Here is an 11,927-nt window from a genome sequence, read left to right as displayed (position 1 = left end):
ATTATTATTATCATAGATTTGTAAGGCTCCACAGTGCCGTACAGTAGGGAAGACAAGGACATACATAAAACAAGACATACGTAAAACAAGAACAGACAAGGCAGACAAAATGAATGGAGACATGAAAACAAAGGGTATGGAGGATCCTGCTCATTACAGAGCTTACATTCTAAAGGGAAGAGGGCACAGCTGAAACAAGAGGAACGAGTGTGGCTCAGAGTGGAGATTGGAATAGTTGTGAGGGTGCATTAGTGTGAATAGTGTTATCGAGGAGAAGGTCACCTCTAAAAAAGAGATGTATTTTCAAAGAGCATCTAAAGATTTGAAGGCTGGCGGAAAGTCTGATTGAGCCTGGTAGGGAATTCCATAAGTGGGGAGCAGCACGGGAGAAGTCTTGCAGGCGGGAGTGAGAGGTGATTATCAGACATGAGACAAGGTGCAGGTCAGAGGTAGATCTGAGGTTGATATGAGATTTGAGATATATGCAGGGGTGTTGTTGTTTAGACTATTCCCTCCTCACACTCCACCTGCTCCTTTCATTTCACCTCTATCATCTGTTTACTACCCTAACTCTCTTCGTAATATTTTTCTTTGTCCTAGTTTTGTCTTCTTATGTAGTTACTTTTGCAATAGTCTTTGGTATTGATTTTGACTTCTATTGTTTCTCTTGTCCCACTCTTCTCTGTAATGTTTCTGTCTATTTTTGGCTGATATCATGGCACTACGGATTCTGTGGTGCCATATAAATAAATTAAGATGATAATGATGATACATAGGCCCCTTTTTCACAAAGCCCATTGTTGTTTATAATGTTAATAACTATGTTTTGCAGAAATCATTTGCAACCACAATTACAGAGTAATTTACTTAACTCTATGGATAAACATTTCTGAAACCTGCCATGGTGTTATTATATAGACATGAATATATAAATTATATCTGACCATCAAAACACCAATATGGCCAACCTCAGACAACCTGTAGCTCACTAGATGATGCTGAACTCTATTGCCAAAAAGATCAGCCAGGTGAAGCCTGACAGGGCAATATGTGACTTGTAGTTCCATAACAATTTTATGAGCCGCAGCATTTAGCCGCTGTGACCTGCTGTGCCCATCCATGACGACTGGGAAGTCACCATGACGACCAGGATGTCAATTCTGGGTACGCCCCAGCCATTGCCAGGGCAATGGTTAGGACACTCAGCTCCTGAATCGACGCATCAGGGGCAGCTGGGCGCATGCGCAAGTACATTAAATTAATTATCTTTCTCCTGGGGCTAATTTCTTCCTGCTGGGCTTTCTACTCTCTGATTGGTCCTTCCATGTATTGAAGACAGGGATGGTTTAGGCTCCCTGACGGTTATAGCATTCACTGCCTGTGTTGTTGCTGTCCTGCTCTGTCTCTGACATTATTGATTGATCTCCTGTTGTGACCATACATGAACTTTTGAACCCTGCCTTATTGCCTGTAGCCCTGACCTTTTGCCTGAATATTGGACTTCGCCATTTTGCTTGTGACCCAGACCATTGCTTGTATTTTGGACCCGCTTGTTTGCTGCCTGCCTAGATCTCTGGCTTGTACCCTGACCTTCCTGCTTGCTACAAATCCGTGACCTTCGCCTGTCCCCGGTTCTCTCACCTCCAGCCTTCCAGTCCCTCTACCTGGAACTGCGGTTATTCCAAAAAGCCTCTACTACCATAGAGATGAGTCCTGGAGGCATCCAAGTACCTGACCTGCGAATGTGTATAGTTCTAGGTGGCTGCTAAAGGTGAAAACCTCTACTAGTCCTGTTCTAAAGTCTTCTCAATAGCTGTGATCCTAACAAACAACTGAAGAATCACAGGTTGCCTTCCAGTACATTAAAAAGTTTCCCTTTAGAAGTTGATAGAAAGATGTGGGAAGTGAAAGAAAAAGAAAAAAAAGAAAACATATATAAAAATTAAATCACAATGTGTAAATTTGTTAACCAGGCATGCTGCAATTTGACTGTCATTAAGTAACCAAACAAGATTGAAGGGACATACTTACCAACTTTAATCCTCTCTTTTGGCATGCTATGTTTTAATGTTACACTGCAGTAGAATATTAGGACAATGCTTTACCTTTGTGCTTCTTGTATAAATGGTGCTTTAAATTTTACTTTGCCTTTTGTGAAGTTATATAAATCATATAAATTATAAACCAAATATACTCTACTGGGAACATTACTGTAAACAATCCTTAGCTACAAGACAATTGAGGAGATAAAAGCAATGTCACATACATTCTCAGGAGCTATTTGTTGATTGCACATATGGAACAAATATATCCAAATTTAAATGTATACTTTGGAGGAGATGAAGAATTGCTTTAGATGTGTCGTTTTCTGAAGATAACAGAAAAAAAAATACTGTCAAAGCACAAAGAAGCCATCAAAGTAGCTTCAATTATACGTGTGTAGCCTATAAAGTGCATTCAGCTTTCAGACAAAACCTGAGAAATTAGGCATGAAATAATATATGACACATGAAGTGGCAAGAACAAGACACATGTCCCAGATATGAGATGTTACAGTGTAAGCACCTTTATGCCTATAGAATAGAAGAGTAGCAGCCACTGGGATTTAATCTCTTATCACCTTATACAGAGCATGATCAATTAAATACATTTGGAATATATTCTGCAAAACGACAAAAACCTATTCCATGTGCTACCGACATATACAGTATACGTGCACATAAAATCACATACATGCAAACTTACCAAAATAATAAAACATTCATATTTAGAAATATGACACACGATACAAAGACTTGGAGGTATATTTACTAAACTGCGGATTTCAAAATGTAAGGATGTTGCCTATAGCAACCATTTAGATTCTAGCTGTCATTTTGAACAATGTACTAAATAAATGTTAACTAGCATCTGATTGGTTTCTATAGGCATCTCCACTTTTTCAAATCTGCAGTTTGATAAAATTATCCCTGCTCATGGAACCAATTTTATGACTCTGGCCTGGCTCTCATATAGCCTAAGTAAGCCCAATAGTTCCCCCGTCCCTTCTCTGTCTGATCAGCAAAATTCTTACCCAAACTCTCTCTCAAACTACCAGCCCATCTCTCAGCTCCCATGCCCCTCCAAACTGCTCGAGCTAATTGCCTACACTCGCCTCACACGTTTCCTTTCTGCAAACAACCTGTTGGATCCTCTTCAATCAGACTTTCGCTCTCAACACTCCACAAAGACTGCGCTGACCAAGGTTGTCAATGATCTGATCACAGCTAAATCTAAAGGTGATTACTCTCTTGTAATTCTCCACGATCTCTCTGCTGCATTCAACACTGTTGACCACTCTCTCCTCATACAGACGCTACAATCCCTAGGTCTTCAAGACACTGTCCTATCCTGGTTCTCATCCTACCCATCTAATCGCTCTTTCAGTGTTAATTTCTCTGGAACAACCTCCACACCGCTTCCTTTATCAGTTGGAGTACCACAAGGCTCAGTCCTAGGTCCTCTGCTATTCTCTATCTACACCACTTCTCTTGGAAAACTAATAAGCTCCTTTGGATTTCAGTATCATCTCTATGCGGATGATACACAAATGTATCTATCCTTGTAATTCCCTTCTTACTGGCCTTCCCAAAATCAGACTCGAGCCACTACAATCTAGTTTGCACACAGCGGCTAGATTGATTTTCCTTGCAAATTGTTTTACATCTGCTAAGTCACTCTGTCAGTCTCTACATTGGTTGCCTGTTTTTCAACGGATCTAATATAAAATTCTTCTACTAATATACAAGGTCATCAACACCAACATACATTTCTTCACTTGTCTCAAAATATCTCCCAACTCGACACCTCCGTTCTGCACAAGATCTGTGTCTCTCTTCCACTCTCATCCCTTCTTCCCATTTTCGGCTACAGGACTTTTTTCGGGCTACACCCACTTTATGGAATTCACTCCCTCGCACCATAAGACTTTCCTCTAGTCTTCAACCCTTAAAGCATTCTCTGAAAACCCGTCTCTTCATACAAGTTTATAATATTCCTCTACCACCCTCTTAATCCCCCTAGGTTACCCTATTACCACCCTCTACACAGCTAACACAAGACAACAATCCTCTGACCAACATAGCTGTGTGACTGATCACACAGCCCACTCAATACTTTGTAACCTTTGCATTCTAGCTGGACACATATACAATACAAGTTAACCCGTGCATGATACTCATGCATTCTAGTCAAATCAAGCTACTTAAGGTGTTAAAAAGGTTCTTGTCATGCATTTGGGCCATAGCCCAGGCCTCAACCACCAACCACTCCCCACTGTCACCCCCGGCAACCACCAACCACTCCCAACTGTCACCCCCGGCAATCACCAACCACTCCCAACTGTCACTTCTCCTCCAAGAAATATATATATATTTTTTTTAAATCTTTATAAGCACTTTTAACAATTAACAAATTAAATTAACAAATTAAAAACATCTTGGTATACCAAATTTCAGCCCTTTCTGAATTTTTTTTTCCACACACACTAAGAATTTAGTAGGTCAGTGTATAACTCCGCCCAGCAGGTGGTGCTGCAGCTTGGTTTTATTTTTTCCACAACCACACAGACAGACTAACACACGCCACTAGACATTTATATTATAGATGATGTAGCACTTACCCTTCTGTATCAAACCATTGTCCCATAGATTGCGAACAGGGCCTTCTTACCTCTATGTATGTACGTGTTACCCAGTATTGTTTTATTACTGTTTGTTCCCAATTATAAAGTGCTACAGAATCTGCTGGCGCTATATAATTAAGTTGATGATGATGATTTAGTCTTTTGTTTTCTCCTTATATAAGTTTGACATTACAAATTTTGTTGTTGTTGCGCCGTTATTTTTTAATACAAATCAGCTTATCTCTTCATTCGCCTTGTAGTACATCACTGGGCTCCAGAGCTGACATTCATATGTTGTGAGCCTCTCTCTGTAATGAAGATGGAATAGGCAAGGCTAAAATAGGGAATTGATGGTGAAGAGCAGCATTTAGTTGAGGCACAACCATGGGCCACTAAATACATATTTCCATACCACCTCCATACAAAGTCCATGTCTTTGATATCGCTAACGTGAGATTTAGAAACTCCCTGTATGAAGAAAATTCAGTTAGAGTAACTGATCTGAGTTTCCCCAGCTTTCACTCTCCTATGCCCCTCTGTCACTCTCCTGTGCCCCGCTGTTACTCTCCTGTGCTGCGCTGTCACTCTCCTGTGCCCCTCTGTCACTCTCCTGTACCGCGCTGTCACTCTCCTGTGCCCCGCTGTCACTCTCCTGTGCCCCGCTGTCTGCCCCGCTGTCACTCTCCTGTGCCCCGCTGTCACTCTCCTGTGCCCCGCTGTCTGCCCCGCTGTCACTCTCCTGTGCCCCACTGTCTGCCCCGCTGTCACTCTCCTGTGCCCCGCTGTCACTCTCCTCTGCCCCGCTGTCACTCTCCTGTGCTGCACTGTCACTCTCCTGTGCCCCTCTGTCACTCTCCTGTGCCCCGCTGTCTGCCCCGCTGTCACTCTCCCTCTCTCTCACTCTGCCCCACGCCAGACATAAAAAAAACCAAAGAACACATAAACTTACCAATCCGTCAGGCGCCGGGACCCAGCAGCCTCCTCTCTCCAGCAGCAGCTTGTTACTGACGTCGATATTCAGTGACAGCTACGGGAGAGAGGAGGTTGCTGGGTCCCGGCGCCCGGTGGATTGGTAAGTTTATGTGTTCTTTGGTTTTTTTTATGTCTGGCACGCGGCACCCCAGTGACAGCGCCGCGGCACCCCTGGGAGCCGCGGCGCACAGTTTGGGAACCGCCGGTTTAGACAGTCTGCTAATTCTCCAACACATCCACCCCCTTCAGGTTTCAGCCTTACTAGACTAGTCCTCCCCTTGAATTTTTCCGTTCCCTAATATAGCTACAGAACATTTAGTCACCTTTTTTACTGAGTGTGCAATCTTTTCCTGTTTGTACTTTAGCACATTTTATAGTGTATTTAGTCTTTTTTTTCACTAGATTTCTATGCTGTTAATCCTTCTCTCATTATGTTTGTCTATATAGATAAACACTTATAACAACTGACGTTTTCTTATATTGGCTTTCTATTTCTTTTGCTTTTATGGACATATCTAGCACAGACTTCTATTACATTTAATAATGTAATTTTACTTTATTCCACTGTTCCTGCACTCCACTTCTCAATTCCCACCCAGTCAGAAAATCACATACACTATATGAACGAAAGTAACTGGCCACACCTGTTAATTACTGAATTGAGGTGTTTCAATCAGACTCGTTGCCAGAGGTGTATAAAATCAAGCACCTAGCCATGCAGTCTCCATTTGCAAACATTTGTGATAAAAAATTGATCGTTCTGAAGAGCTCAGTGACTTTAAGCGTGGTACTGTGATTGGATGCCACCTTTGCAATAAGATGGTTTGTGAAATTTCATCCCTGCTGGATATTCCACTGTCAACTGTAAGTGATATTATTAGAAAATGGAAGCTTTTAGGAATAACATCAACTAAGCAACGAAGCAGAAGACCACGTAAAATCACAGAGCACAGTCAACGACTGCTAAGGCGCATGGTGCGTAAAAGTCACCAACGCTCTGCTGATTCCATAGCTGAAGCATTTCAAACTTCCACTAGCATTAATATAAACACAAAAACTGTGCAGCGGGAACTTAATTGAATGGGATTGCATGGCCGAGCAGCTGCATGCAAGCCTCACATCACAAAGACCAATGCCAAGCGTCGGATGGAGTGGTGTAAAGCACACAGATACTGGACTGTGAAGCAGTGAAAACTAGAGATGTTCACTGACCTCCGTGTTCTGGTTTTGGTTTTGGATCTGGATTAACTTTGTGTTTTGGTTTTAGGAAAACCGCCCTTGCATGTTTTGGTTTTGGATCCCGATTTTTTTCTAAAATCCCTATTTTTTTTGCTAAAATCACACAATTTTGCTCTTTTTTTTCTTACATTATTACTAACCTCAATAACACTAATTTCAAATTATTTGCAGTCAATTTTGACCACCTCACAGGTCACAATATTATTTTCATACACTTTCAAACAAAGACTGCAGCGACCTGGCTGGATGCTAAGCGACAGAACAATGACACAAACATTCGGCAGTTCTTAGCACATCTAGGAAACATTGCCACACAGCAGTGGCAGAAAAGAAAAGTGGTGCAAGATGGAATTGTCCTTGGGCCCTCCCACCCACCCTTATGTAAGATATTGAAAAGGACATGTACAGTTTAACAAACCAAGCACTCCAGCAACAAGGAGTGCCACTTTTGTGGCTCAAGTGCTTGCTTTGATTGGGCCACAAAACAAGCTACCAATAGCTTAGCTGCATTAAGCCTAACAGTGCTATTAATGAACTCTACATTATTAAACAATGTCTGCTCGTGCTGCATCTTTAATCTCCTTCTCCTCTGTGGATACCTCCCTCTCATCCCTGAAGAACTGCCAAACTTATGTAGACACAGGAATGGGTATTACAACTGGAGTGGCATTAGATCTGCTTCACACAGACTGTGACACGGAACATGTGGGCAGCATGGAATCTGTCATGTTGGAATACGCTGCATTGAACAGAGATTTAAACCAATATATAGACGCAGTTGAGGTGGCCGTACTTGAGTTAAAATGTGACCCACCGGATGAGATCCCTGATTTAAGAGAGCTTGTACACGAGAGATACCCTGCGCTTCAGAAGAATAATACAGAGTAGGCCCTGAGGTAGGACGATAAAAATGTCCATTTTAAAGAACAGCTAAGAGACCTGAGAAAACAAGTGGGTGAGTCACTGGCCCCTGCAGACTAAGCTTTGGAAGATGAAGACGAGGAGAGCGCCATCACCTTGAGCACATGGCTGGTACAGTGAAACTGAGAATGAATCATGAAATCAGTTATGGTTCATTTGATCGCTCCACCCGGTCCTTGGATAACTGTGGTAATTCTACAGCTAATACATGGCGACGAGCGCTGACCCCCCCAGGATGCCAGACAAGGTCAATCCAGGATGCCAGACAATGCACTAAAAACAGTCATTGAAATTCTCAGCATAAAGCAAGTTCATCACGGAGCTTCAAATCAGCCCCAATTCCCAAAACATTATAATATAGTTAGGAACCTTTGACATAAAGTGCAGATTACAAACACTTTGTGCAATACTGATAAAACAGCAGCAAAGTGGAAGGTTTGAGTAATACATATACAATACTTATAATAAAAAATACACTATTTAGACATCCATGCTTACATTACTTCTGCAAGCAACATTGTTCTTTGTTAATAAAACTGTTGTCTTTATACCGTTCAAAAAAATAAAAAATAATCCTCCACCATTCTTTAGATGTTGATAGTAGGATCAGGTGGAGTTACAGCAGAGGTGCCACTAATTTTAGACCAGATGTCAAAATGTTGCACTGAGTCATCTGCATCATTAATGGGTGTCTAAGATTTTTGCAAAGCTGTTATAACTGCCTGTTTTGTATCTGGCAGCAGTACCTATAATCCACCAGAGGTGCTGCTGTTCTACTCCTGAACTCTGCAACATGCCTGAAGGAGTTAATCTCCTTGTCTGATGCTTAATTAGAACTGCACCTGTCGCACTGCTTCAAATACCTGCCTCAAGCTGTACTCTGTGCAGTTCATCCGTTTATTCCTGGCTGCTGCTGCCCTGTTTCTGTGTTTGCTCTTCTGTTGTGACCCTCGGCTTAATTCCTGGACCCTGCTCATTTGCCTGTTGCCCTGACCTTTGCCTCGACTTCTGGACCTCGCTTATTTGCTTGTGATCTTAATCTCTGCCTGGCTATTTGGACTTTGTTTATCTGATCTCTGCTTGATCCTTGGACCCTGTCTGCTTCCCTGGAAAGCCTTGTGCCTTCTGGACTGGGGTAAACTTATAATACCTGTTCCTGCCATTTTACTATACAGTCTTTTTGGAACCTGTTCTTATCCGTAGATTTGAGTTATCTTTGTTTATGTATTTACCTGAATAAAGACACTTTACTTTATACTTCCGTTGCTCTTCGTGAATGCACTAGGAATCATAACAAAAGCACACAACACTATACAGCACATGTAGGTAACATTGGCACACAATCAGGGCCGGTGCTAGGGTCCACGGCGCCCTAGGCATTTTTAAAAAAGCGGCGCCGCCCCCCCCCCAAAAATCGCCGCCCTACTCCCCCCTCACCCCGTCTCTCCTTACCTTGTCTCACCACCGCCGCCTCTCTGCTCCGTCTCCTCCCCTCCACTCACTGACACTAGTAAGTGGAGGGGAGGAGACGGAGCAGAGAGGCGGCGGTGGTGACAAATTAGCCTCTTCCCCCCTCCCCGTGCATCTGAATGCTGTGTGGCGGCCGTGACAGGTATGGTTAGCGGTCGCCGCACAGTTTTAAAGTCATTTAGTATTCTGTGGCGCCCTCCAGAGCCCGGCGCCCTAGGCAAGTGCCTAACCTTGCCTAATGGGAGCGCCGGGCCTGCACACAGCGGTAGCTGAAAGGAAAAGTGGTGCAAGATGGAATTGTCCTTGGGTCCTCCCACCCACTCTTATGTTGGATCTAAAAAACAGAACATGCACACTTTAACAAACCAAGCACTTCAGTGACAAGGAGTGCCACTTTTAAGGCTGATGTGCTTGGTTTGTTTGGGCCCCAACAAAACAAGCTAAGAATGGGCTTAAGGCACCTAAGGTAACAGTGCTGATAATGAACTCTACTGTGACAAGATCTTGTTGTCATCATCCTCAGCTTCATCCTCACCCTCATCAGTTTCTACATCATCCTCACACATTATTTTTTCATCACTGCTGGAATCCACCATTACAGAAGTCTCAGCATTTGGATGTAATTTGCGGGAAAGGCATTCATCATGGAAATTGAAGTTCATTTTTATAAACATCAACTTTTGCACATTTTGAGGAAGTAGCCTCCTACGCCGATCGCTGTCAAGGTTCTCGGTTGTGCTGAAAACTCTTTCCGAGTACACACTGGAGGTGAGCAGCTTAGGCAGTGCAAAGCGAGTTGGTACATTCCCTATCTCTATACTGTCGTTAAAATAATCCTCCACCATCCTCCACCATCCTTTGGATGTTGATAGTAGGATCAGGTGGAGTTATGGCAGAGGTGTTACGTTATTTGGTCAATTTTTTAAACCAGACCAGATGTCAAAATGTTGTGCTGAGTCATCTGCATCATCCCTGGGTCTCCTGGGAAGCTAAGTTTTTTCCTAGCAGCAGTTGAGTGAGAAACTGGAGGAGGAGACGCCGTCCTGTCACGTAACACTTGAGCTGTCATCTTGCTCACCAGGAGCTCCTTGCATCTTTTGAGCACTGGGTCAGTTGTAAAGAAAGAGAAGACATAGCTCTTAAACCTAGGATCAAGCACAGTCGCCAAAATGTAGTGATCTGATTTCAAGATTTTGATAACTCTGTCAGCAGTCGCGGCGGCCGCGGACACCGCCGCAACTCTTACCTTCCTCTTGCAGGCGTCCCGGCCACCAATCACTCCACTTCTGGGAACTTCTTAAGTCAGTATACGTTACTCGACCCTCGGTCGGCCCGCAGCCCAGTCCAGCTCTGGGGCTGGACTGGGGCTCCAGCGAACACCTGGCCTTCAGAGTAGTTCCCGAGTTTCACTGTGCTGACTTGGGAGTTCCTTACATTATAACCGGCCAAGGAAGATTGGTTTCATACGGCCATGGACGGAGAAGAATCGAATCTGTCCCCAGCCCAGATTTTGGCCAACCAGATACAGGCGGTTTCCCAAGTGGTGCAGACTTTATCCCAGCGTCTGGCAGTCCAAGAAGGGGTTTCCAGAGACTGGCAGCTCCAGCAAGTTCCCGCTGGTGACACACCGGAGCCTAAAATGAATTTGCCTGACCGATTCTCTGGAAGCAGGCCAGCCTTCCGTAATTTCAAAGAGAGCTGCAAATTGTACTTCCGTCTGAAACCACGTTCCTCTGGTTCCGAACAGCAGAGGGTAGGGATCATCATCTCATTACTCCAGGGCGACCCGCAGTCTTGGGCCTTCTCCTTGCCTTCCACAAGTCCAGCCTTACAGTCTGTGGATGCCTTCTTTCAAGCTCTGGGGTTATTGTACGATGACCCGGACAGGGTAGCCTCAGCTGAGGCTCATCTCCGTACTCAGCGGAAGAGTATTGTGCGGAATTTCGGCGATGGTCCACTGATAGTGCCTAGAACGACCCAGCATTGCGAAGCCAATTTCGCTTAGGACTTACTGAGCAGATTAAGGATTCCTTAGTTCAGTATCCGATGTCCGACACGCTGGAGAACCTGATACAACTTGTCATAAAAATTGATCGTCGGATCAGAGAGAGAAAGGCTGAACGGGAGTCCGCTGCTCCGATGGACGTTTTCACAAGCTCTGATAACACTTTTCCCGATTCCTCTGAACCTATGCAATTGGGCGCTTATTGCTTGCCTCCGGAGGAACGTTCCAGAAGACGCTCACTAGGTTTGTGTATGTATTGTGGTCAACCAGGCCACTTAGTCCGTTCATGTCCCAGCAAGCCGGGAAACTCCAAAGCCTAAGTGCAGTTGAAGAGGTGCGCTTTGGTCTTCAGATTACCTCTTCAGACAATTCTTTATTAGTCCCTGGACGTCTAACTTTCCGTGAGCGATCCATGGACCTGAAAGCTTTTCTTGACAGTGGTGCGGCTGGTAATTTTCTGGATATACATTTGGCTCAGACACTTGATATTCCACATATCAGGTTAGGATCAAGCATCACCACATGTGGTTTGGATGGTAACCCCTTGCCTGGGGGAAGGATTCTCGCCAGGACTCCAATGGTTCGGTTGTCTGTAGGAGTCCTCCATACGGAGGAGCTCTCCTTCTATCTTATCTCTTGTCCCTCTGCTCCTTTGAT

Source organism: Mixophyes fleayi, chromosome 3 (genome assembly GCF_038048845.1).
Source record: "Mixophyes fleayi isolate aMixFle1 chromosome 3, aMixFle1.hap1, whole genome shotgun sequence".
In the NCBI taxonomy this organism is placed as follows: domain Eukaryota; kingdom Metazoa; phylum Chordata; class Amphibia; order Anura; family Limnodynastidae; genus Mixophyes; species Mixophyes fleayi.
Note: the sequence above shows the minus strand (reverse complement) of the source record.